The following is a 27,392-nucleotide window of genomic DNA, read 5'->3' on the forward strand; positions in this document are numbered from 1 at the left end:
AACGGATGGTAGATTTCCTCAGCCATGTCCTGTCAGTGTCAACAATTTAACTAAACATATAATAGTCATAACCTCATCAGTGTTAAATTTTCTAGGTTTCTGGCACATATCTCTTCATCTCCCTCATTAAGTTTATAGAGTGTTCTTTGGTACATTTGCTCGGTATGAGGATTTCAGTTTCAACTGGCATATATTGGAGTCAAACAGGGGAATGATTTTGCTGCCTTAAGTAGTTAGCAGAATAAGAGAACACAGGAAATGGACCAATGCCCAAAGCCAGGTACTTGGCAAATAACAGCAGATAGATTTGACCCCATCCATCACAATCCTGGCCCATTCACCAGGGGTGGGTCCAACAAAGGTAGGCCAAGCAAGCTAGAAATATGAACAGTTATTTTGTTTTCATTATCGTCCTTGCTGCATGTCCTGTATACTATCCCCTACTCAAGGACTCCCCTCATTCAGGAATGGAGTCTTGAGGTCCTCATGATTACACTCCCACCAGGGTGGTGACTACAAACAAACTTCCCCACCCCAAATCTATCCCAAACCCCCTTCATTTTATCCTCATTTTAACATGTTAGCATTACTCAACTAGGTCAGATAAAAATGTTTGTTGCAATATCATTCAGGCAAATATTTAAGGGATAGCAAGCTTGATGTGATTTCATTCCCAGGGGTATCTACATTTTAAAAAGGGGGACCCAGAGTCAGAAATGCCTTAACCTATAGATGAAGTTAAACTATAGAGTACCATGGAGCTTCAGGCTGGGGGCTCTTCCAGCATCCATCAAAAATGCCCTGTGAGAAACAGCTAACCCCCATCAGCATACTTAGACCTCAACTCTCCACCTGTCCCATAGGGCTATAACTCTGACTTGATAGGATTATTATAGTATAGGGATATACTGTGACCTCACAGGATTACTGTGAGGATTAAACCACTTGGTTAATCATTGTTACAAACCTCTCGGAAAGCTATAAATTACCAATGCAGAAGTGAGAGCCTTCTAGTGACTTCTGAGTTTTGCCTTTAGTCACTTGATCTACCTCCCCTGGGTCTGAAGAGATGGGAAACCCCTGCATAGTGAGTCTATTTCAATCAGATAGGATTGTGACTTCTAGCTCTACTACTTGCAGGCCTCAACTACAGATCGGTTATCCAAGCTCCAGTTTCTCAACAACCCACAAAAATATAGCCCCAATTTTTTGGATGGGTTGAAGAGCGACTACTTTTACCACCAGCAGCAGAGACTATCTCAGACCTATTCACTAAGTTGTCATACCAACACTGTGTGAACCAATAACTGAGCCAAGAATGTGCTTCAAGAAGAAAGATACAACTTGCCACTATTTCACTTTGAAGGAGAGCTCCACTCCCAACCATAACAAATCTTTATATTTTTATCAAGAATGGGTTTCACAGCACTTCAAAGCCTGTTGTCTTCTTCCCAGAATATTAGCGCATAGTGTATATCTTCTTTCACTACCTCTCATGCCTAGTTTCCTTAGAATATTAGGGGTCTACTTGATTATCTGTAATTCTAGATATTTGAGGGGTATTAAATAATGGGGAAATGAGGATTTCACAATTCCTGATCAAAATGTCACTGAAAGATAGTACTGAAGAATATCCTGGGACATTCACTTTATTTTATAGAGTGGGGAACTGAGGCCTGAGCTTAAAGCCACATACTGGAGTTATGAGGCAGATCTGTGGATGGTGTATCCACTCTACCATACAGTGTCCCTTCCCCTCTGTTGTGCATGGCATTGGCACTAATGCAATCAGAAGGTGTCCTTTCTTTTTAACTTGTTTTGCCATTATTCTCTAGAAATTAATAAATAAATAATGTCCTACCCAAATTTTAGTCTTCTTCCCTTCCCACAGTTTTCTCATGTTTCCTACTCAGGTTTCAGGTCAGTGCTATGAACTAACAGGCCTTTAACTCAACACTTTTGCAATGACCAATGGAATATATGAATAAATGGCTGCTCAAATACCTGTCACCAGCCCTGCTGTGGTCTGTTTGCAGAGACGCCAGGGTTCTCTGTCATAAAATACAACCACAAGGACACTGGGGAAAATGGGGGTGTAGAGGACAGCTCAATGGGCCATCTGCAGTCTGTACTATGGCCTGTAGCCAGTATGCATGCTCTGAGAGAGAAGAGAGAAGGGATCTCACCATGGGGATGGGAAGAATGCTGACCCCTGCCAACCATCTCTGTGGTGGTGAGGCTGATGACAGCATGCAGAGCACACAACCCTGGCTCAATGCCAAACATCTGGGCTCAAAACCAAGCAACCAAGTTGTTCAAATCAAAGAAAATCTAATCAACAAATATTTTCAATGCCTACTATGTGCATTCAGACAGCTGTGGTTAGAATGGATGACATTTGAGTCTTCCTGAGCCTCCCAAATTCCACTGCTCTCTGTTCCAGATGCCTGATATTATATTAATCAACTATTCATGTTTTGAACTGAGCATCTGTTGGCATATGCTGATGTACAGACAAAACGAAATGTAATGAATTATTTCTCCAGTACATTAACGGTACTCTTGTCAAGCTCCCTAGAGTGAGGCTGAGGATAGTTTACCTCAAGCCACCGGCCATTTCTAAGATTGCCATCTCTTTTGCTGTTTCCTGATCTATTAGAATGCAGAGAAGCTAGGAGGGCCATGCTCCCTCCCCTAGCTCCAGGGAGATATTTAGGTGAGGACACCACCAGAGGCAACATCTTTCTGAAATCACTGGTTGCCTCTAGGCTCCAAAGCACTCAATGCCAAGAGGGAACCTTGTGCATAATTTGGCATCTGTGGTGCTCCAAGAACAAAGGATATAATATCCCTTTGTTTCTGGACATCCTAAAGTTAAAATGACATCTTGGCTGACAATTATGATTCTGCATTCTTTTATAAATCATGTTATTTCTGAAAGAAGTTAAAGCAGGTGAATGAATAGTCAGTTGCGTCATTTCTGGCATCTCTCCTATGAGGGCTGCCAGGGCCTTTACTAATATTACCATCAAGTATTATAGTCATGAAATGAATAAAGTCAAGGGATTTGCTTTTAGCTTGCTTTAGGCCATTTACTGTTTTCATTCTTCAATAAGAAGGAACAGCCACCGAGGTGAAGATGGGAAGACCTCTCCATATGTGATGGCGGTCTCTGATTTTTCGAGGTCCCCGAGCTATTGTCAAATAGGCTTTGTACACATTTCAGTTAGTACAATCATGCTTGCCTTCCCTGCTTTCACAATGACCTCTAAGCTACTCAAAGTCATTAGGTTCTTCCAGAAGACTCTTCTCCTTCTGGTACTAGGACACCAAGGATAAGGACCTGCACAATAATTATGACAGGGAGCTTATGGATAAGGAAAGAGGAACCACTAAATCTAGGCTTGCTCATAACACTTCCAAATGGAAATTAGAGGTAAGAGAATCTGGAAATTAAGGTGTCCTTACCCTGAGGTTTGTGGACCCATCCTTAAAAGTGTGAAATAGGGGCGCCTGGGTGGCTCAGTGGGTTAAAGCCTCTGCATTCGGCTCAGGTCATGATCCCAGGGTCCTGGGATCGAGCCCCATGTCCAGCTCTCTGCTCAATAGGGAGCCTGCTTTCCACCCCCCTCCTCTCTATCTGCCTCTCTGCCTACTTGGGATCTCTGTCTATCAAATAAATAAATAAAATCTTTTTAAAAAAAGTATGAAATAGAAAACCCCATTGGTCATTTCCCTTTTAAACTAGCCCTGTCGTGGCGCGTGGGTGGCTCAGTGGGTTAAAGCCTCTGCCTTCGGCTCAGGTCATGATCCCAAGGTCCTGGGATTGAGCCCCATGTCGGGCTCTCTGCTCAGTGGGAAGCCTGCCTCCTCCTCTCTCTGTCTCTCTTTGCCTGCTTGTGATCTTTGTCTGTCAAATAAATAAATAAAATCTTTGAGAAAAAAAAATTTTAAACTAGCCCTGTCCACTAGGGAGGGTGATCTCTGCAGCTGGTCTGCTCCATGAGCCACCAGTTTTCTTACTGTCTATGCTCACCTACTTAAGAAAAAGCACTTTAAAATGTGTTTTTCTCAGGAATTTGCACCTCTAATTCTCTGCTTCCTTTCCTAGGTACATGAATAAAACTGGACAACCCACAGGAAAGCCAAAAATTCCCATTGTCCAGAGACTATGCTATTCTGGATAGTGCTCTGAATAAAATTAGAAAAAGATGCCCCACTGGGAGGATGCACCTACAGACACATAGCTTGACAAGTGGAACCTGGGCCAGATTTTGATCCTGCTGACTAGCCTCCTTGGTGTATGGAAATCTGGTAGTACTATCTCCCCACCTAAAACCAGAAGTTGGATTAGGTTCGAAGTGGTCTGTCTCCTCTCTTCTGAGCTCTACTCTTATCTCCTTTGCTACAGAAAATCCCCCAAGTATCTTTTCAAGAAGAAACCTTCCCAAACTACTTCATCAACAACAAAAGTTTCAACCCAAAATTCCAAACTCCTTTTATATTCTCAGCCCCACTCCCAGCCCATTAATGACCTCACAGAGGAGAGTTGGGGAAAAGGGTGAAGTATATCTATACCTCCTCTTGCCTCTATCTACCTCCTACTAATTTTATTGCTTGCACACTTAACCTTGTTCTACCTTTCTCATTTGACCTTTTACTACAGTAGTTCTCCGCTAACTCAACGTTTTTATTACCAGCTTTGCTTCTCTACCCCAAAATGGAAAGACAAAAATTCTAAAGCAATAGTGCTTATACTCTTCCCATGCCAACTCCTCTGTGGAATTTTGTAACCCAAAGCTGACCCTAGTCTACATGCTGGAATTTCTTTACCATTGAAGGACTATTTCTGCAAAAAATTTTGAAGTTGTCATGTTCATTTAAAAATTAAGATGATAAAACACACACACACAGCTATTATTTGTAAAATACCTACAGATGATGAAGAGGAATGCATATCAATATATATACACACACATGCAGATGAACGAGGGAACATATGTGTATGTGTCTACCCAAGGAGGCCAAGAAGAACCTTTCAACTGAAGAACATGATTAAATACTAAGGAAAATGACAGGAATCAAGAGTGATTTCAAATTTCTTGTAGCTTTTCCTTCTACTACTCCCTCCAGACTTAAAAAAAAAAAAAAAAGTGTTCTCAGGACTCCATTTAAATTTGATACCTAAATTAGCTTCAAAAAGCAGTCACATGGGTGGCAGATATGCAGGGGTTACCAAGCAGGGGTCTCATTGTGGTATGAGAATGATTGCTAGCTAGAAAGGGGGATTTTCTAGTCCTCTTCTGGTATTGCTTAGCTAAATAAACTCTGACACCTCTGCCCTTCAGTGCTTGATACCTTAGATTCTTTCCAGGGTTTACTAGTGTTCTGTGGTTATCTTAGTTAAAAGTTATATGGATATTTAGAATAATGACTACCATGTCCATGATGACCACCAATGCCACCACCATTATCATCCTGACTTCTTTTCTTTCTAGAACAATTTGCAATTGACTGGCTATACCTGTACCTTAAAGAGGTGAACAAAAAGTTGATTTCCCCAGTTTGCAAGGAAGAATAAAGGTAGAATTTTTAGTGGCTTACCCAATAAATCTGAGTGGTGCCAATTTCAAACTTCACAAATGTCAAAGAGCCCAGTGAAAGACTGTCTCAAACTCTAATGATGGAATACCCTTCTAACTGGGTTTCCACAGTAGCTATCAAGGGTAATAATGGAAATTCCAAGAAAAACTTGATCTTCAGAGAGCTTGGGCTCTTCTTACGGTCCTGAGTTTGGGCCAGGTACAGACTTTTCAAATGCTTTCCAAATACTCCCTAACCCAAAAATTTGAGACATTCAGTGCTCAGTGTGTCTTTGTTTCACCACGAGCACTCATTCAACTGTTTACACTGTATATAACTTAAAGGTTGGATATGTCATTCCTCCATTACACAAAAAATTAGATCAGCTTCTTAACCCAAAGATACCCTAAATAAGAAGTTCATCTTTTTTTTTTTTAAATATAGAACACTTCATAAATTTGCAAGCCATCCTTGCACAGGAGCCATGCTAATCTTCTCTGTACCGTTCCAATTTTAGGATATGTGCTGCTAAAGCAAGCACAAGGTCTGTTTGAGAGACAGAATGATAAGTGGTAAAAATCACAGGTTTTGGAATCACACAGACCGGCAAATAACTTTAAATATCTATGTTAAGAGAGGGTAGCACCTGAGAATACCCAGACGTGTTTTTTTGTATGGATTATTCTCCCCTTACCTCACTGGATACAGTTGTTGGCACATAGATGTACTCAATAAATATTTATTGAATGAAATTAATCCATTCTCATATTGAACAAATCTACTTTCACCTAAAGGGGACTCCGTAATCTTTAAGTAATGTGATACTGTGGTCCTTGAAATTTCTTTAAGGTATAGTTCTGGGTTTGAGATATTGGTATCTTTGTCCCACCTCATCCATAAAGCTTCCCTGACAGCTCCAGTTTTACTCTCTTTTTTCTGACTCCCTGTTATACTTATTCCAGGTTCCACTCACTCTGACACATACATGATATCTTATCTTGCCATGTAAAATGTGTTTCATAAACACATCATCCTTCCTAAGAGCCTAGAAGTTTTTCAAGGGCAAAGGCCATGTTTGATATTTATTTTGTATGTCCCACAGCACACAACACAATATAGAGCCCAGAGCAGGCTCTGAACAAGTACCTGTTAAATTGAGTTGCATTTTAAGGACTGCATTCCATTGCCAGCGATGACTTTGTTTCAAGGAATTATCAAAAGGCTGTATTCACCACTCATTTCACCCAAATTAAGCCCATGGGTCTCTATACTTGAAGTGCTAGTTAGGAAGCAGAGGATCAGAAAGCAGCTGCTTACTTTCAACAAAGAAGAGATTGCATTTCAGCAATGGATTGCAGGATTTCACGTATTAGTCACTAGTGACTCCTGGACAAACCCTTTGGTGTTATCAGGAATAAAAAATTACCAAGAGACATGTCAAATATCAATTTCCAATTACTTTTCCATAACACATTTCTGCCGCTTGGGAAAACTCCAAGGGATCCATGGCTCCTTATCAGCTCAGATCAGGCTTACCTTTCAAACAGGTAACACTCAGCAGCACCCAGTTCAGCCTCAGTACTACAAATGTCCTTCTCTGACACTCACATTCTCTTTTGAAGTCTTCAATATTGGCTTACAATGTCACCAGAGACCTGGCCCCAATGTGGAAGGCCTCCTGATATTGTACCCTGAACCAGCTGCCTTGGACTGGGATGGGGATAACTAACACCTGCAGTGAGCTGTTGTCACTGAGGTTTCCTAAGCCTCCACTTGCATTGAGATGTTGAATGTGGGCATAGAGACTCATGCAGCACTTTTGCGTCGTCAACTCCAGCCAAAGGGGAAAGAAATAAGAGAGTCTTAACTTTGATACTCGAAACACAGAACAGCATTTCTACCCTCCAGATCACAGAAAGCAGGCCACAAATTAATTGAAAAAATCTTTGGTATTAGGGATGTTAAAACTGAGGATCTGCAAAAAACCAGAAATCACATGTCCCCTTTATTACAAAGTAATGGGAAAGAATTTGGAAAAACCAGAAAACATCTCTGGGTTCATAAATCAGCCCAGTTGGAGGGAAACACAAATGGCCAGCACCTGGAATGAGCCTTCATCTGGATCTGGAGAGCAGTGTAGGCTGTGCACTGTGATTCATGACTTGAGTGATAGGTCTCAGTTGAGGCTGAACAATTAACTTGTTCCCTCCACATCTCAGAACTCTCCACAGTATAACTATGTCTTCCCTGATTGGTCATATTTACTAAAATGCAAGTCAGTCTGGGAAGTTTCGAACATGTCATCAGACTATTTCTGACAACTGGGAGAGCCCTGGTGTTTGACAGGACTACTTTCATCAAGTCATCTGTGTTGACTCTGCATGTATGTCTCAACCTTTCAGTTCCTTTTCAAGTTTAAGAACCATCTTTAAAGAGGCAATGGCATTGGCCTCGATCTGTCGAAGAAAAAAAAAAATTCAGCTCAGAGGATTGCAAATGGACAACATATGGCCTGGCTTGTTTCTGGTCATTCCCCAAAAAAAGTTCTTAGGGAATTGAATGTCCATGAAATTAATGGTTCCCTCCTGTCCTGCCTTTATCCTCTGGAATAGGTTTCTCTAATCTCTTTCAGACCCTCTCAAGCATTTACATTAAACCAATCGTTCCTCCTGAATCTACAACCAAGATTCTGATAAGACCTACTAGAACCTAAGAGAGACTCCAAATTTCCTTCCCCCCTCCCTCTCCTGGAGGTGAATTTGTAGATTGGAAAGGAAGACAGTTACCCCAGAACCTCATTTTGTATGTGGAAGCACCCAAGGAATCTGGTTTCTTCATCTGACCTTCTAAACTTGTTTCATTTGTGACAAATGGATATACCCAAAGTAGATATGGCCCCATGCAGAGTAGGATTGGAAGGGTACCGAGAGGCTTGGCTGAGAACATCCAACCCACAGGCCTGCCACTAGCCTCCCTTAGCTCCGTTTTATGCCTGCATCCACAACTACTTTTGTCAGTGAAGGCATCCTGCCTCCAAAAGATATAAATATACATCAAAAGCAATAATAGTAACAACAGTGATAACGATAATAGAAGCAGGATCAACAATAACATGTATATAGTATTTACCATGAGCCACAAACTCTCTAAAACACTTCCCTTATATCAACTCACATGACCCTTACAACAACGCTACTAAGGTGTTGCTATTATATACAATTTACAGAGATAGACAGAATATTCAAGTGACTCACCCAAGATCACAAAGCCAGGAAGTGGCAAAGCCAGGATTCAAACACAGGCTGACTCTGACTTAAGCTCTTCATGCTATCCTATAAAACCCTATATTACAACTATGCTCTCTAGAGGTATTGGTCCCCATCTGCAACTGCTGATGAGATTAGAGAAGCAACCCTTCCAGCATAGCACCCACTTAGGGGTCAGGCTTGGTGAGTCCTGTTTCTGCTACTCAGTGTGTAACCTCAAATGAGTTCTGAATCTCTGAGCCTTAGTTGTACTCATCTGTAAAAATCAGTATGGTGCTAAGACCTATCTTACAAGGTTTTTGTGAGAACCGGTGAGATAATGTATATGCAGGATAGCACAGTGACTAGAACATAGTGGTTGTAATAATCATAGCTATAGTTAGTATTAATCGGATTAGCTAGTACTAATTAGAGCAGCTGGAGAAGATGAACAGAAACTATGACAGCTTGTAATGTAGATATGAAAAAGCAGATCAGTGCAGTGACTCCAAAGAGACAAGGATACTAAGAAGTACTGGTAAGGGATACCTACATTCCTGGTCTGACCCAATTTACACAGCCCCTAGGTTAGATTATCTCCACGAAAGAAAACATTCTAATTTTTTAAATATACTACATTTAAAAAAAAAAAAAAAGATGTCTAGACTGAGAGAATTAGAATATTCTCCCTGAAATTCCTGGTGCAAATGTGAGAGGGTGAGGCATCCTTCACAGCCTCCTGTGGCTGTTCCAGCACCAAGCCTGGAGCTGCAGCCTTCATTCCGCTTTTGCTACATGCTCTTGCCGACTCCTGACACATCACATTCTTTGCATCAATAAGGACTGGTGCCAGAACACACTAAATTGCCTTTGACTACATTTAACTGATCTAGTATTTTTTTATGATTCTTTCTTGTTGTACCATTTTTCACTTTTGACTTTATAATTCTCTGCTGACTTTAAATAAAGTGTTGCCAGACTACCCGAGGTGGTTTTTAATAGAGATTTAGGGGCTAGGTTGTGCTGTGGTTTGGATTCAGATTCTACTCCAGCAACAAGGGGAAATTAACTAGGTGGTTTCATCTCAAGTGCCCATTTATACTTGGAATGGACACAGAGTTTATCTTCTTCTAAGCCTTGTAATCATGACACTACAAAGTGAGTTTCAAGAAATTAAAAATTGGGTAGCAATAGCTTCTCCACCACAAAACCACAATACAGTGTCCCTGTAAGCCCACATGACTGGGATATACAAAGACAGCAGGGGAATCATTTGCTGAGTGACAGAGAGGAAGTTCACTACATTCTGTCCTATGCCAAAGATAATGCTTGTTCTCCTTAAGTTGGGGAACTCAAATGACCCTATACCAGCTATGTCAGCCTGGCTCCAGACCCTCCTCCCTCCTCTATGCTATCCCTAGTCCCCACTGTCTTCTGCTCAGGTGAAACACTGCAAGCCAGCAGGGAATCACTGGGAAAGGGGACCTGACTAGCAAAAATCCTGAGTCAGATAAGCAGTCTGTAAAAATTAACATTTCTTTTTTAGAGGAGAATAATCTTAAGTATATCTTGAAAATATTAAATTAAATTACATTAAATTTAAAAATAACTATGATTTTGGCTTTGTCTTGCTTTTCATGATCATGCAATGCTTGTTTCATTACAAAGGGATAGACATCACACGTAAAGCATTGAGAACAAAGTTTTTAAAATATCTGTGTACCAATCACCAAGCTTACAATTAAACAGACCTCTTCAGTTGTTCTCCTCAGTGGTAAATGCAACCTTGAACTTTTGAGTTTTGGTTTTCTCCTTCATTTGGCCACCTATGAAATGACCCTTTTAAAATACTGTTTTAATTGGCATTTTTGAACTTTGTATAGATCTCATTCAGTGAGTTTCCTTCTCCCCTATTTTATGGACTGATCCATGTTGAATATTACTCAACTTTATTTAATAAAGTATCTGCGTTGTTTCCAGTTTTTCTCTTTTGTCTTCTTTTGTTTTGCTATTATAGGTAATGGTGTTAATATAGTTCATATTGATTTGAACATGTTCAGTAGTTTGTCCTGGGTTAGTGTCCTAGGAAGAAAATTACTAAATTTTAGGGTTTGCCTATATTCCAATCCAACAGATAATAACAAATTTTGCTCCACAGTAGATATGCTAATTCATACTTCCCCCGGAACAGCTCACTAGTTTCTGTTGCTCTACAGCTTTGCCAGCACTTGGTACTGCCAGATTTGTAAATTTTGCTGAACCAGTAAGTACAAAATGTATCTAGTGGTTTTAATTTACATTTCCACATTTAATTTTTTATAGCTCATCACTGAGCAAGTTTTAGGTAGTTTGAAATTACTTGTCCAAAAATAAGCATGAAAGGCAGTATTTATATAGAGTAGATATGTTTTTATGGCTACACAGAAAGATATCATGTTTGTATGGGGCAGCTAGGTGGCTCAGTTGGTTAAGTGTCTAACTCTTGGTTTCAGATCAGGTCATGGTCTCATGTGTCATGAGATCGAGCCCCACATCAGGCTCGGTGCTCAGCACAGAGTCTACTTGAGATTCTCTCCCTCTGCATCTCCACCCATTAGCTCACACTCTCTCTATAAAATAAATAAATCTTTTTTTAAAAAGAAAGAGACCATGTATGTGGACATATAAGAATGAATGAATGAATATCTCTATTTCTCTGTTATCATACTTATAGCAGGACTGCCAAGCTAGAGCCCATAGGACAAATCTGGCCCCACCACCTGCTTTTGTAAATAGCTTCTTAATGGAACTCAGCCATGCTTATTTGCTTATGTATTACCTAAGAATATTTTCACACTACAATGACAGAGTTTTATAGTCACAATTAGGACCACTCGGTCTGCAGAGCCTAAAATACTTACTATCGGATACTTTACAGTAAAAGTTTACTGACCCATGACTTACAGCATCTCTACTTGCATGCAAAGAACCTCACATTCAACATGTCACTTCAAATCTGTTCCTCCCCAAATGTTATTCCCCTAAAATGGCTTTACCTTCTACAGTTATTCAGGCTAAAAACCTGACAGTCACCTCCTGCTCTTGCCTCCTATTCACCGTTTACAACTAATTAGTGAATACCATCCAAGTATTCAATCTTCTCCAAACCATTCCTGTGAGGTTCCCTTCTCTACACCCATGGCTGGCCCTTTGTTCAAGCCTTACACTGACTTTGGCAACCCTTTACCCAGGGACCCAGTCCTTGGTGGCCCCAGGTTTCACAGCACTTGGAACAATTTATGGCATTTATCTGTTTGAGTTTCTGTCTGTTATCTCTGCTTCAACCGTACATTTTTAAAGAGGAGGGCAGAGTAGACTTGGGAAAAGAGCTTCCTTGTCTATATCATTTAACTCAATGGCCTTCGCATTGTTGTACATGGAGAAATCACCAGAAGAGCTCATGAAAAATAAAAGAGGCCAGAGTGTCACCCCAGGCCCACTGCATCAGGAAAGCCTGGAGGCAGGTGCTCAAGCATCTTTATGGGATGGATGCCCCCCGGGGAGATTCGTTTGTAGGCTTGAGAAGCACATATCTAATCAAAGCTTCCTGAATACTTTCCTGAATACTTCCCTTAGTCCTATCCCATTCTACCACATTTCCCATGATGGATAGGACCCACCTCCCCGCCCACCCCACCCCCACACACATACCACCTTTGCTTGGATACCAGAGCTTCCCTAAGTTTCTCCATACTCCTTCAATGGCACAGAGTAAGTCTGATTTGAGAGGAAATTGCATCCTTTATTTAGGGCTGAATTCTGATCTTCAGTCTGTTTTTCATTAAATTGGTAGTATTCCTGGTTAGTGATAGGATCTATCCCCCACACTGAGCGACTTCACTTGCTTAGCATATAAAAAATAAGAATCTCCTGTTATAACTTAGTACCACTTCCTTGTACCATACCACCTAGCACCTGCCTAAGGGAAAAGGCAAGTAAACATTTATACAATGTATATAAGAATGTGGTTTTTTTTTTAATTTTTACTATCTTCTTCATTTTCAACATATTACAGATCATTTAATATGTAGAAAAACAAATGTTAATAGAAAGGTTAGACCAACGACAATACCAATAAAATGCTGTTAGTATTTATTAGAGATTTTTCTTATTAGACTTAATTTTTTCCTAAATTGCATGTGACCCATTATCATTATGCTTGGTGGATAATATAACAAAACAAAATTACCAGTCCATTTTACTCAAGAAGAAAGCCTAAGCTTCCTTGGGTTTTATAACACCAAGCATAGCACAAATTTAAGAAATTTTTCCAGGGCTGCACTCAGTGATTTTTAGGGGTCTATTTTCCCCAGAGGCATGTAAGTACTAAAATTGCATTGGATTGCGTTTTGCTCTCAGCGGGTGAGAAAGTGCATAGTCAATGGGTTATTTGCCATTCTTTATTTCCATTTTATGCAGTCACACGGAGGTATCTCTCAGGTGGTTGTTGAAGTTTACTAGACACTCAGGAGCCATCTTGTGCTTTCTCTAAATGACATTTATAATCTATAACCAAAGGGGTTGTCTATGATGCCATTGGTGCAATAAACCTAAACTCTGCTTGTGTTAATTCAGGTTACAGAGACCAGATCTTTTGCTATGAGATTCCAATGGGGGGAAAACTGCATCCATGTATCTGAACAATATCTACAGTCTATAGGTCTACAAACAGAAATACAAAGTCTGATTTAGGTGCTGATAATGACTGACCATTTGAAATCAGTATATAGGGAATAAAGGCCTTCAGAATATGCAGATCAATTAATAACAAAGGGGTTACACAAAAATCATACTAGTGATTTCGCTATACCTTTATTTATCTATAATAAAAGCACTAAATTCTGTAAATGCGCTGTTAGTCTGCTTTCTTTCAACTGGATAGCTCCAATTAACCATCACTTTCATGCTTTACTAGGGCTCTGATCATTGATGCTCTTAACGGGATTCCTGAAATACTGAAAAAGCTAGAAGTGCTTTCTTGGATCATCAAAAAAAATTAAAATTCATTCAGTGTAGTTCTATTGTGAAGTGTATGTTATTGGGGGGGAGGGGCACAGAACAGAGGGAAGAACACAGACCTCAGCATTAGAACTGGTTTTGAGCCTCACAAAGAACACTTATTAGTCCTGGGACCTTCAGTAAACTACATAATATCTCACTAAGCTTCAATTTCCTCATATATAAAATGGGGATAATATCCAGCTTCAGGAGGTATTTCCAAGATGAAATGAGACCACGAACATATGTAAAATACCAGCACAGTACTGGCTCTAAAGAAATCACTCAATAAATAGCAGCTATTATTAATGCTAATGTCTTCCTTCCCATTTTTAGTAAATCAGTGAGCCATGCAATATATGCAGGTATCTCTTTACTTTTTTCTCTGTATCTTTATTTACCAGGATATTTGATTCCTATAAATATCCCATCCTGCAAGAGTACAGAAAGTCTGCTGTGGATTCTCAACACTGAATTATTTAAATCTGAAGAAGCAAAAGAACACTGTCAAAGAAACTGTATCTTTAGCACAGTCCTTGGGAAAACAAAGTTTCAAAGTCTCCACAATGCTTGCAAATCACCCAAAGCTCCTGCCCTCTTTGGATCTTTTATTATTTTTACTAATCTGTTACTTAAGTGAAATATTAACGTATTTTAATAAAAATTCGGAGACTGAAAAAACTAGTTTTTTTGACCCTCTTCTACTCTTCACCACTCCAATCTGGGTATTCCTCCAAAAGTAACTATTGTAGGGGTTTCGTGTCCAAACTTTAATAATTGTTTCTATGCCTTTGTACACATATGTTTGTGTTGCTGTGTATGTGCATGTATGAGAGATTTTGAGCTTTTAAATACATAAATTCTATCACAGTGCACAAATGTTTTAGATTCAAATTTCTTTTTGTTCAAAAATATGTCCTGAAGACATTGTGTTAAAATCTTATTTACCTTTTTTTAAAAATTTACCTTAACTTTTTAAAAACTCCTATACAGCACTCAATATCATGATTTACCATATTTTAATCATTCCTTTCCTGATAGGCATATAATTTGTCTTTGCATTTCTTTTTCATTGCAAGAAAAACATTGCAATGAACATCCTTCTGTATACTACCCTTTGGACACGTGTAACTGACGTTATAAGCTATATGAATTTTATTTCAGCCTTTAAAAAATCCAATTTATTTTAAATCATGGTTAAATATTTAAAAAATATATATATAAGAGTACAGTGAACAGTCTTTCTTCCACCTTAGTCTTCCCATGTGCCTGGTTTACCCCATCCATAGGTAGTCACTATCATCCATCTTTCAGAGTTTTTTTTAAACATGGATTCTTATTGTTCCCTGTCATGCGTAAATAATAATATGCAATATCTATTGTTTTGTACCTCGTGGTATTCCCTTAATGATATATACTGCATAGACTCACATATTAAGTATATAGGAGCTTCCTAATTCTTTTGACAGAGTTACACAGTATTTTACATATTGGAGTACCATAATTTAATGTTTCTCAACTGATAGCTCTATTGCAATTTTAAGTGATTAGCTAGCACATCTACTCTATAATAAATACTATCGTATATATGTCATTTTACACATGCAATCATTTCTAGGAGTACAATTGTTGCTCTGTTTTTATACTAGGCTGTTAATCATTTTATTACTGATTTCTATGAACATTTCATATATCAGGAATATATATAATCTATCATTGCCTGTTATATAATTTCCAAATATTAAGTTCACTGTCTTTTGACTTTGCTTAAAATCTTTCCCTCTCCATGTAAAATGTTCTTTAAAAAAATAAAATCAATAGGTTTTTAATAGGTTAAATTTTTAATGTTTTATGTTTTTAATTTTTCTTTTTTAAAATTACAGCTTTCAAACTGAGTTCTTGGTTTTCTTTAAGCACTTTTATGGTTTCTTCTTCATTTCCATTTAAAATGTTAATCCATTTGTAATGTGCCCTGGTATAAGGTATGAGATATGGATCTAATTTTTTTTTCCAAATAGCTACACATTTGCCCCAAGAACAATATATTGAATAGCCCATCTCTTCTCTGGCCGTCTGAAATACCTCTTTATCATGTACTAAATCCCACATGACACTGAATTCTCAATTTCCTATTCTATTCCATCACTCCGTTTAGCAATCTGTGCACAAGTACCACATTGCTTTAATTATTGAGGCTTTAGAATGTATTTGATATCCCATAGAGCTCATTTTCCCCCTCATCATAATTCTTTTTTAGAATCATCCCACATATTACTTTTGCTTACCTTTTCATCTAAACTTCAGATTCAGTTTTCCCAGTTTAAAAAGAAAAAAAAATCTTTGATAGTTTTATAGTTTCATAAGAATTTATATTTTAATAAGAACAACAATACAAACAAAACACATTGACATATCTATGGTCTTGAGTTTTCCTGTAATATGGTAGGTCTGTCCATAACTTCAAGCCTTCTTCTGTGTCCTCCTAGAGGGTTTTAAAGTGTTCTTCATGAAGATATTAGATGTTTTTGTTAATATATGATTATAGTATTCCCAACTTATTTTCTTTTATGTTGTTTCTTCAAACGGTGTCTTTCATTCAAAATACTCTCCAAGTGGTTGTTTTTTGGGGTTTTTTGTTTTTTGGGTTTTGTTTTTTAATCCAACTGGTTTTTGTTCTACTAATTGTATATTAACTTTTGTTTTACTTCATCACTGAATTCTCTTGTTAAGTCTTTTAGTTGGCTCTCTGGAGTTTCCAATTTGTCAAATCAAATCATCTGTAAGCATGACAGTTTGGCCATATGCTTTCTGTTTTCATTTCTGTTGTTTCTTTCTCCTGTCTAATTACATTGGTTAGTATTTCCAGTAAAACATTAAATAATAGTGGTAGTAACAGATAACTTATCTTGTCCTTACATTAATAAAAACACTTATTATGTTTGCCCATTAAGTTTGACATTGGCTTGCCTGAGATGGATGTGTTTTATCACATTAAGGACATATACATCTATCTTTATATGCTTTTTACCAAGAATCATTATTGAATTTGGCAAAGCTCTGCATCTATGGAATTATGGCTTTCATCTTTAGATCTATTAAAAAGATTGAATAAATGGATATTTAAAATATTGAAATTTCATTGCATACTTGGAATAAATCTCAGCTGGCCATGATGTTTTACTGTGCTGTTTATGCTGCTGGATATTATTTAGAATTACTTTATTTAGGACTTTTGTACCTATATTCATAGCTGAGATGAGTATTGTAGTTATTTTCTCTGTAATCCTTGTCAATTTCTCCGTAAATACTTTATGCACTTCATAAAAAGAATTTAGAAGTATTTCCTTACCTATGCTCTCAAAAAGTTTAAATAGCTTTGGAATCAACCCTGTGGTATGCAGGAACCAGCTTACACCAACTCACAAAAGTCAACTGTGCACATCTCTTCCCAACACCACAGTGATATCACGTAGATACCTTGGAATCAGTCGTGGTAGAAATACTGATGCCACAGAACTGTGGCAAACACTATAGATCAAGGCATTTTTATTTTTTATGATTATCCTCCTCATCATTATCATCATCAGCAGCAGCAGCAGCATAGACCCAGTTGTTAAACATTTAAAAGAATCATCTTCTTAACAAAATCACCTTTTATTCTAAGGTTTGGTAAAACGTCCATGTAAAACCACCTGGACTTCAGTTTGGTGCAGGGTTGTGAGAGTCTTTATGTACTTTATTTGCCTATGGAAATCAGTATTTCACCTTTCTATCTCTTCTGGAGTCAGTTTAGAGAATTCATTTTCTTAAAAAATTATCCACTTGATCTAGACTTTTAGATACTTGCACAAAATTCAACAAAGTTACTTCTTACGATTCTTTTAATTTTCTCTTCTGTGACTTCTCATTTTATATTTTGAATATTTGTATTTTCTTTAATTTTCCTTGATTTTGTTTTTTAAAAAATCAGCTCTTCAATTATTTATTATACTTTTGTTTTATAATTTATTTATATCTGTTTTTAGCTTTAATAATTAATCCCTTCTGCTTTCCTTTGGTTTACTTAGCTGAGTGTTTTCTGAGTCAGATGCTTCATTTATCTTTTGCATTCTTTTGCTTTTAATATATGTACTTAAATATACATACGGTTTTCTTCTCAGAATGGCCTTAGATCTATATCATAGCTTCTGACCGGTAATGACTTCATTATCATATTTCTCCAGCTATTCTACAATTTGAGCTTGTATGTTATCTTTGACTTGAGATTTAAGACTATTACAAAGTTTCTGAGCAGAAGGGCTTTTTGCAGTCTGCTTTTGTTATCAACTTTTAGTTTCATCACCCGGTGACCTGAGAGTTTTTATATTTCCTCTACTTCCTAAAATTCATTAAAATTAATAACTCAGTATATTATTATGGAAGGCTATATTTGCCAAAAATGATCAGAGCAGTATTTCTAGTCTCACATGCTCTTCTAGAACCATCAAGAGGCAGAACCCATTTTTCCTTCCCTTAAACCTGAGTAGGACTTTGGTGACCACCTTGATGAACAGTAGACAGTTAAAGTAATGCTACATGAATTCTGAGATACAGGTCATAAAAGACAATATGGCTTCTGTCTGGCTCTTACTCACTCTTGGGAAATTTTTAAATACTCTCCGCCATTACACTATGAGAAAGCCCATTACGCTATGAGAAAGCCCAAACTTGCATTTAAAGGAAGACCACATGGACCCCACATGGAGAGGAATTGAGGTCCCCAGCTGATAACCAACATCAACCACCAAGCTTAGCATTATGTGAATTCTCAGGTGATTTTAGTTCCTAGACCTCAAGCCTTCTACTGAGGCCTCAGATATTAAAGAGCAGAGATAAGTCGTTCCCACTGTCCTCTCTCAGAATTCCTGACCTACAGAATCTTTGAACTTAATAAACCACTGTCCTGTGCCACTATATGACTTCCTTGTCTCATTTGATGCACTTTTGCTTAAATTCTACCTTGTGATATTTAGACCGTAACCCCTGCTGTAATCCCTCTTCTAGGCTTTTGTTTCAACTTCTCTGAGTCAAATTGTTTCTTTTTCTCTTATATAACACAGAGAACTGGATTTTCCTTATGAGTCAAACTGAAGGTATTTTAAACAGGTAAATTAAGCACATGTACATTTTGTTCTGATACAAGAATGATGGGTCTCAGTTGTGTCATGTTATATTTCATATGCGTAGAGCTAAGTGGTTGTAACAGGTATCTTCTGTCTCTCAAAGGCTAAAAAACTTCATATTTGACCCTTCATAGAAAATGTTTGCTAATCCTTGATGTAAATCATAATAATGACTGCAAATAATGTTCTGTGTACTACAGTCTTTATTGCTCCTTTTGGTTTTTGTTGTTATTGTTGTACATCTTATTGTTTAGGCTAGCATCTCCGAGGGAATGCGGACTAGTCTTTTCCTTGCTTATTCAAGGACTGTAATGGGAATATTTTTAACCCTTTGTTCTTGTCTATGCAGGTTGCTGTATGTTTTTGGAAGATAATTTTTATCAAGTTAGAGAACTTTCCATGTTCTTATTTCTTATTTGCTAAGAGATGTGGGTAGAAGTAGTTATTAATGTCACAAGATTTTTTCTTTTGTGTATCTATTAATATGACCACATATAATCCCTTTTTGTTTTTGATATGTCCATATGACAAGTTTACTGATAAATTCTAATAGTAAACCAATCTTTCAATTTTGAGATAAATCCTAATGGGGCACAAGATGGTATTTTTTATTACTATATTACTAAATCTTATTGTTAGTTTCTCATGGAGGATACTTTAACCACATTTGTAAAAGATAATGACCTACAGTTTCATTTTAATGTGTGTTCATTATCTTATTTATGTCACTTATGGAATCCTAGTTAGATGAAAAGAGAAATGTTCATTGTTTTTCATTTTCTAGAATAAATTTAGGAAGTTTCTCCTCTTTGAGGGATATATGATGATTTTTTTCAGTTTCTTCTCTAGTCTTTTTCTCTATTTAGATTTGTATTCCTCCTTGAGACAATATTGGTAATTATAATTGCCTGTTTTAGATTTTCAAATTTTATTGATAAAAACAGAGTTTTTACTCTTCTTATTCCTAACGTTAGATATTCATCTCTATTTTTTCTTTAGATTTGCTAGGTTCATCTTTGAAAAAATAAACTATCTGTTGGTACTATTGATAAAGTGTATTATATATTGTTTCTATTTTATTAAATTTTAGTTTAATTCAGTCATTTCATATGGCATTGGGTTTGTTGTTGCTTAATTAAAATTTCTGGAAACTCAGCCCATTTAAAAAGATTTTTTTTTATTTCTTTTTGCATTTTTATATTTTCAAGGGAACAAAATCTTTTAATTACATTTTGGGCTACAACCCACAGTTTTTAATATACTATGGTGCTGTCACTTCCACTTCCTTTTAAAGAGTAATTTATGTTTATATTTCTTCATAAAACTAAAAGTTTCATTTCTTTCTAATTCTGGAAGTCTTATTCTTTCCTTTACCCTGCCCCAGCCCTTCTAGAAGGTCTTCCTTTTGAAGCTGATTTCTAATTTTACTGAGTTATGATCAATTAATCTGAACTGGGCAAATTATACTTGGACTCAATTTGTGGATAGTTTTTGTGAATGTTCCATATAGTTCGTAAAAAAATGTTCATTCTGTTTTCTATTTAATAAAACATTGATGTTGTGAAATTTCTGTTCTGTTAGCTGTCATTTTCTATGGAAAACATGCTAACGTTTTCATCTGGGATTGTGACTTTGTCAAGTATTTCTAGAAATTTTTCTTTATGTATTTCAAAGCCATGTTGCTAGATGTATTGCATTTCATGAATTTTACAGCTTCCTATTTTATCTTCTTAATTATACAAAATATCCCTCTTCATCATTTCAATCACCGTCTTGAATCTTTCTTTGTCTGAAATTAACATTCTTATTACTGGGTTTTGTTTCTAGCATCTAGTTTTGTGTTCTTCTCTAATCCCTGTATTTTTTTTTTCAAACTCCTATGTTATTTTATTGTATTTATTTCTTTAAAAAGTATTTTATTTTACATTTTCTTTTTTAGCAAGTCTGAGAGTGTTCTTTTAATTTAGTTCATCCACATTTATTATGCCTATTACATTTCTACCAACTCTTGCCACCTTACTTTACACACCCAGTTGCCCATCCTTGTTTCCTCTGGCTTGGAGATAGCTCGGCTGAGTGATTTTTGCCAGGGATGGGGACAGGCGTACAGATGGGTTGACCCATGTGACTCTCACTATGGAGGTCTAACATGTTGGCTGCTCTCAAGCCAGCCAGTAGTTCCCTGCACCTAGCAAAGTCCTGAAGCTTGCCCTATATTTTTTAACTCTCTGGCATCAAAGCTGTGATGAATCTCTTTAATCTTACCCTTTTATCTCTCTTGCAGAGAATCTGCATAGGTTCTGATCTTTTCCAGTTAATTATTGGTTGTTTTGTTTTTTTTTTCTTTCCCCTAGAGAAAGTAGAATGTATCATTTCTATCATTTCAGTGAATGCCTTAAAAAATGGCTTCCTGCTTAAGGGACAGTAAATGGCCTATAAGATGCTAAAGTCCTGACTTCATCTATGCTCCCCCCACCACATTCCTCCTCTGCTAGATTCCTTACCCCAGCTATGCTGACACTCCAATGCCACTTTCTCAGGGGTGATCGCTCTGGCTATCAAGTCTCAAATTACCAACACACACTCCTTCATCTCTTTGCCTGCTTTTGTTTTCATCACAGTATTTATTCTTAGTATTTATCTCTATCATACTCTATGCTGCTCTTATTTTTATCTTGATTCTTTTTCAATAGAATGTAAGCTCTTTGAAGGCAAAGATTTTTGTCTGCTTTATGCATCACTCTACCCCTATGCTCAGAGCAGTGCTTGGTACATAGTTTGTGTTCAGTGGGTAGCTCTTGAATTAATAAATTTCTAGGGATTCTTAAGAGGAAAAGGAGGCTTTAGGACATGTTCTTTGTACTGTTGTTGTTGTTCTCGTTATGCTTTACGATCTTCCAGATATGCCACCATTTACTACCCTCCTCCCTAACCTGGCCTCTAGGAGACTTTGGTTATTTGTACATTGTATGAAGTTCTAGAAAAATTTCAAAGGAGCAGATGAAAAAAGAGAAATAAGACGCAACAAGAAACACTTTTCTCTTGAGAAGAGGAAGAAGAAAATTTGGGGGTGAGGATGGTTATACGGATTTCTTTAATCAAAAACAAAGAAAGGGACTGCATGTTATCCTCTTTGACTATTCCTGATTGTGAAGAAATTGATGAAGTAAAGCAAGATAAATAAAGGAATAAAGAGCTAATCCACAAGAGAGAAGACTGTTTTCATTGCTCGTACACAGATGTCTGTCCTCACAACACAGGAAAGTTTTTGTCTTTGGGGGAGGGTGGGAATAAGAGTAGGGGGGCAGCAATTTAAATTGCAATCTCTAGGCAGTCTGTGTTTAGGAATTAGAATTACATTATTTTCCTGGCCCCACCCCCTCTTGTCTTTTAGTTGGGAAACATTTGCCCTGGAACAGCACACAGAGTTTGCATTAGCATCCCTGAGGATAGAACTTTGACCCCACAGACTAAGGAAGCTACAAATGGAAAATTCCAAGTTGCTGTACTCTTTTATTTTCATGCTAATGCTTCTGCAGAGAGTATTTAAAGAAACAGATGCACAAGAATAATAAAGAGAGGAGGACTAAGAATGCCTCAGACAACAGTGGAGTGTTTTTCCAGCAAAGCCGTGTATCTTTCTGTGCTTGCACAAGTCTGGTGGGGTCAAGGTGAAACCCTGGTTTTATTTTATGAAAAAGCTAAACGAACATAAATCTAGAAAAACCCTGGGTCTGGGTTTCAAATCCTGATTGGATTTGAAAGTTGCTGCTTCACTTTACTTCCCTCAGGCTACACTGTTCCACTCAGAAAGACAGATGAGTGTATCCTTCAGTAAAAGCCCTTGGGTAATGATGATTTCCCAATCTCCCTCGCCAACTGACACTCAACTTCAACAATACTCATCCCTTCCTCAGATCCAACCTGGATGGCGCCCACTGTATGTTCAACCCTCTGGCTATTTCCATTGTATTCCTGACAAAAAGAAAAACTTTTCATCTTAGAATAACTTCATCCTGGGTATAAATTCTCGAGGGCAAGACATATCAGAGCACTATACTCTGTAAAGCCAGATAGTTTCAATACTCTTCTCTTCATATGCAAACAAATTTCTATTTTGCTTTACCATGCACATGCTTCACAGAGAAGAAGCTAATCAGAAACTTCAAATTGTCATCTCTAACCCCTGCTTTAAGATTATATCTCACACACTGTTCCTCTGGACTATGGCCAGAAATTAAACAAGAACTCTACTTGGTCTCCCTCCAAGGTCTCTTTTACACCCTGAAACCACCCAGGGAGAGTTCCTCCAGGTGTGTCACCTCTACAAATGGTTTCATTCCAGGGATGTCTTTAGGCTTTTTTTGTATTCAACGTCCTTAGGAGCAATAAATGGGTGGAAATAGGTGAGTGGGGACAGAGGGGATGGAGGACCTGTTTTGAAACTGTGTTTCTGTATCAAGGACACACTTCTCTCTCTGGTTTTGTAGGTTTATAAAAGGCGACCCTTCTATAGGTCTTTCTATACTCTATGCCTGAGTAGAAAGAACTTAGGGATGGCCACTCCCAAGTGATATGATCAACATAGCTTTCTCATTCCAACCTATTTGCTTTCAACTTAGTTCTCACCTTTCCCCAAGGCTACCTCCCAACACTTTGTTCTTCCCTCACCAAATTTCCCTCCTCTGTACCCTTGTAGCTTGACTTCTGCTTTCTGTGTGTTGGGCCCTATTTCCAGAGTTAGATTATAGGATTCCTGAAGGCAAGAGCCCAGGGCTTCTTTTGCATCTCCTACAACCCAATCCCCAGTGCAGGGTTCCTCTCAAAAAAAAAAGGGGGGGGGGGGGGCGGTGGTTGACTGATTGAAGAAACAGAAACAGGCCCCCACAGTGACCTGAAGCATATGGAATTCTAATTAAGGGAAGTGAAGAGTCAAAAAGTCCAATATTGCACCCTTTATAAAGTACATGTATCCCATCAAATCTGAGGTTATTGGAAAAGTAACAGCCCTCTCCCCCAACCAGCCCCAACCAAAAATTTCATTAGAATGGATAAAGAACCAGAGCTGTAAATATTCATGGCTGGGAGGGGTAAGCTGGAGGACAGCCTGCTGAACTGAGCAGGTGTTCACCTCACTCAATTTCAATCCGTTTGCAGCCAACAACGTCATTGTTTGGCCTTCTTGTGCTCACCGACAGGCCATTTTTCATGATTTTACCATTTCTGGCCAAATGCAAACTTTTTAATTAAATGTACCACATGATTCCAGATGTTTGTTTATTTGTTCCAAAAAGGTTGTAAAATCTCTACATGAGGAAAAACCTGGGGCAGGGGTAAAGTCTTCTATGAGATACAGGGAAACAAATGAATTAGAACTGGGATGGAGAGGTGAACGCTGGGCAAAGCATTCTCAGCAGACCCATCTAGACCGAAACCATTGGCTTCTAATAGTTCTCCTTCCAGAAACCCAGGATTTGGGAATAAAATACACTGGGCACTTACTAGTTTTTTTGAAAGAATGTAGCTCATCTTGAGCCAAAGATCGGAATGAGAACAAATTTTTGTGGCTGCTCTGCCTGCTTATTGTCTGTTTGTTCCTGTTGCTATGAGCCCCACTACATTAATCCCAGCAGCCTCCCACTTAACAGGTCAGATTAGAGCTTATGCATGAGTAATAGGGGAGCATCCCGCACTGCACAGGGGAAGCAGGAGAGCACCTACAGGCAGAGACCACAGCTTCCCATCACCATGCCAGCTTCCTCTCAGCCTTCTGTTCTCTCATAGAATCTCCAAACATAATCAGTCCCTAAGTCAGTCTATTGCATTTGCTACAAAATGTTTCTCATAATTCTACTCTTCTTTGTTCCCTCAGCCAGCCAGCCAGACACCCCAGGTCTTCATCATCAATGCTAGATTATTTCAACATTATCCTAACTGATGCTGGGCTCTCAGTTTTGGTTTCAAAAGCCAACATCAAAAAATACTTTGAGTAAGGTGGTGATGGAAATGGAAATGCACTAACTGTCCATTTACTCTGATGCCTGAGCCAGATATACCCTGTGACCAAACCATCAGCAACCTTGAACAACGATTCCATAGTGGCCATAAGGTTCCCTTTACGTTGCCCTCACCCCTGCTCCACTGGCAGTGTCCTGGACCCAGCTGTCTTCCCCATCTGTTACCAAGTTGTTTCCTAAATTACCTTTGCTAGAAACCTGCTCTTTGGAGGCGATACAGTCTGCAGCCACATAGTCTGGTATCAAGAAATCCAAAGCTTCTAAAACTTCAATGTGATCCCACAGTGGCCTCCTCGATTCCAGACTCTTTTCTTTCCAATTCTCCCCTCCTACTGCTTGCAAATAATAATCCCATAGCACAGCTTTCAATCAAATCTAGATGTTCCTGACTATTCAAGGCCTGCCATAATATGGATCCAGCCTACACACGTAAACCCATTTTTTACTTTTTCAAAACTGGGTCCCTTCTTCCATTCACTTCTATCTCTTCTTACCCTTGTGCTGCTTCTTTACCCATTCCCTTTTTTGGTGAGTGGAGTGGAGGTAGGGATGCCCTTCTTCTGCCCTCCATGCACTCATGACTTACTTGTCCTTTAAAGCTCAAGGCCAACATCTTCCAAACAACCATGCATGCCTGACTATACTAATCTTTACTGATTCCTATCTTTTCCAAACATTTACAGAACTTACAGCTTTTACCAAGTAAGGCAACTCTCACTTATATAATATATGATATCTAGTTTGGTTGGCATTGTTCCATTTTGGTATGTCCTCAATCAAACCATAAATTCTTAGAAGACAGATACCGTGCTCTCTCTTTCTGACTATTCCATAAACCCTAACAAGTACTTTGTACACAGTAGATGCTGGAGGACTCCTAAAATGAAGGTGCTCAGAGCAATATTTGTCACTGCAAAAGTCATATTCAGCCACGCCTCAATTCTTCACTTGCAACAGAAGGGATAAGAAACAGCCCATGACTCTGAAAGTTCAGGACATTTAGAATCTTCAATCCTGTCCATCCCAGACTCTCCATGTTTTAAGAGAGAGGGACATGTTTTCACCTCCATTTTGTATTTGGACTGTCTTTTAGGAGAAGGGTTATCACTTATCTTGCAGAAGTAAAATGATTCCATTTTCCCCTCTTTGCTTTGCTTCTGAAACAGAAGAGCCAAATTCGTAGCTCCTCTGTATCTTTGAGCACACAACAATTCTGCCCAAAGAGTAGAAATAAAGCAATCATGGAGACTGCAAATGAAAAATCATCCTTGGAGGAAAAAAAGATAGGAAATGGACCCCTATGGATTTCAAATGCTTAAAGGAGGCTGCTTAAAGTTCCTGGCTGAAGTCCATGCCAGTCTTGGTAATAGTCTAATAGATTCATCCATCTTCAGATTCCACTTGGCTTACTCTTCCATCACTGCCACCTTCCCAGACAGCGAGTGCACACATGCACATCTATCTATATATATGCGGAAGTTTTAATCTACACGACCCTCCATTCCAATCCACCCAGCCCCGCTCGGTACAGAGTGAAGCTATTGACCCTGCAAAGCAGCAGAGAGATGAATTTGATGACCCAGACTAGAGTTTTTAAACCATTTCAGCAAGGTCTAAAATCAAAGGAAAGTACAATTTATTCAGCACTTAGTAAAGTCCTTTTACTTTGGAACAGAGCGCACACACTGAAAATAGACTCCCACTGCCACGCAGATAAAATAAACCTGTCAACCACTACTGTCAAATCACTAGTCACCTCGATTAAATAGAGGAAACTTTAGCATCTCTCAGCATCTGAGAATTCCACCAAGATTATAAGCCCATAAAAGCATTATGAAGGAAAGAAAACTAAAGTAATGGGTTCTGTTGAAATGTCATCAGAGGAAGCATTTTACATAATTAGAAAGTGCTAATAATAGCTCTGCACAAGGAACCAACACACTCTTTCCCTAGGCAGCCAGGGCAAAGCCACGGCACGGAATCTGAAAGAGGGGAGCTGAGGCCATGCACTTATCTAGCAGGACCTGAAGAAGAAAGATGTCCCTGTCAGCAGCAAGGAGGCCATCCTAGCCGATTGCTAAAGTGATTTCTTTTTTTCTTATTTCTTCTCCCTCCCTCTCTCTTCCACAGATTTTAATACACTCTCTATGGAGAAAAGTTGGATCCGCCATACTTCTGTGAACCTTCAATGACTCAGTGATGTTTTCTGAGAAATCATCTGATCGTTAGCTCCTTTGAAAAGATAATCAAAATATTTTGGAAGACAGAAAGCAAGAAATAAGCAGGTTGCTTTAGTCATAGGGCCTGATCTTAGGTGGGACGTCCTTGGCAAAGTCACCATAGCCATC

The 27,392-nt window shown here is 38.3% G+C and overlaps 1 protein-coding gene and 1 non-coding gene across 2 annotated transcripts in view; both read right to left on the reverse strand.

Moving 5' to 3' along the window:
• LRMDA (leucine rich melanocyte differentiation associated) overlaps positions 1 to 27,392 on the reverse strand; it is a 1,038,240-nt gene that overhangs the window by 167,566 nt on the left and 843,282 nt on the right. The window lies entirely within an intron of this gene.
• LOC116858601 lies at positions 6,018 to 6,124 on the reverse strand. Its single transcript, XR_004380951.1, has one exon. It is a non-coding gene; the product is annotated as a U6 spliceosomal RNA (small nuclear RNA).

This window comes from Lontra canadensis, unplaced genomic scaffold (genome assembly GCF_010015895.1).
Source record: "Lontra canadensis isolate GAN:19392208 unplaced genomic scaffold, GSC_riverotter_1.0 scaffold3, whole genome shotgun sequence".
In the NCBI taxonomy this organism is placed as follows: domain Eukaryota; kingdom Metazoa; phylum Chordata; class Mammalia; order Carnivora; family Mustelidae; genus Lontra; species Lontra canadensis.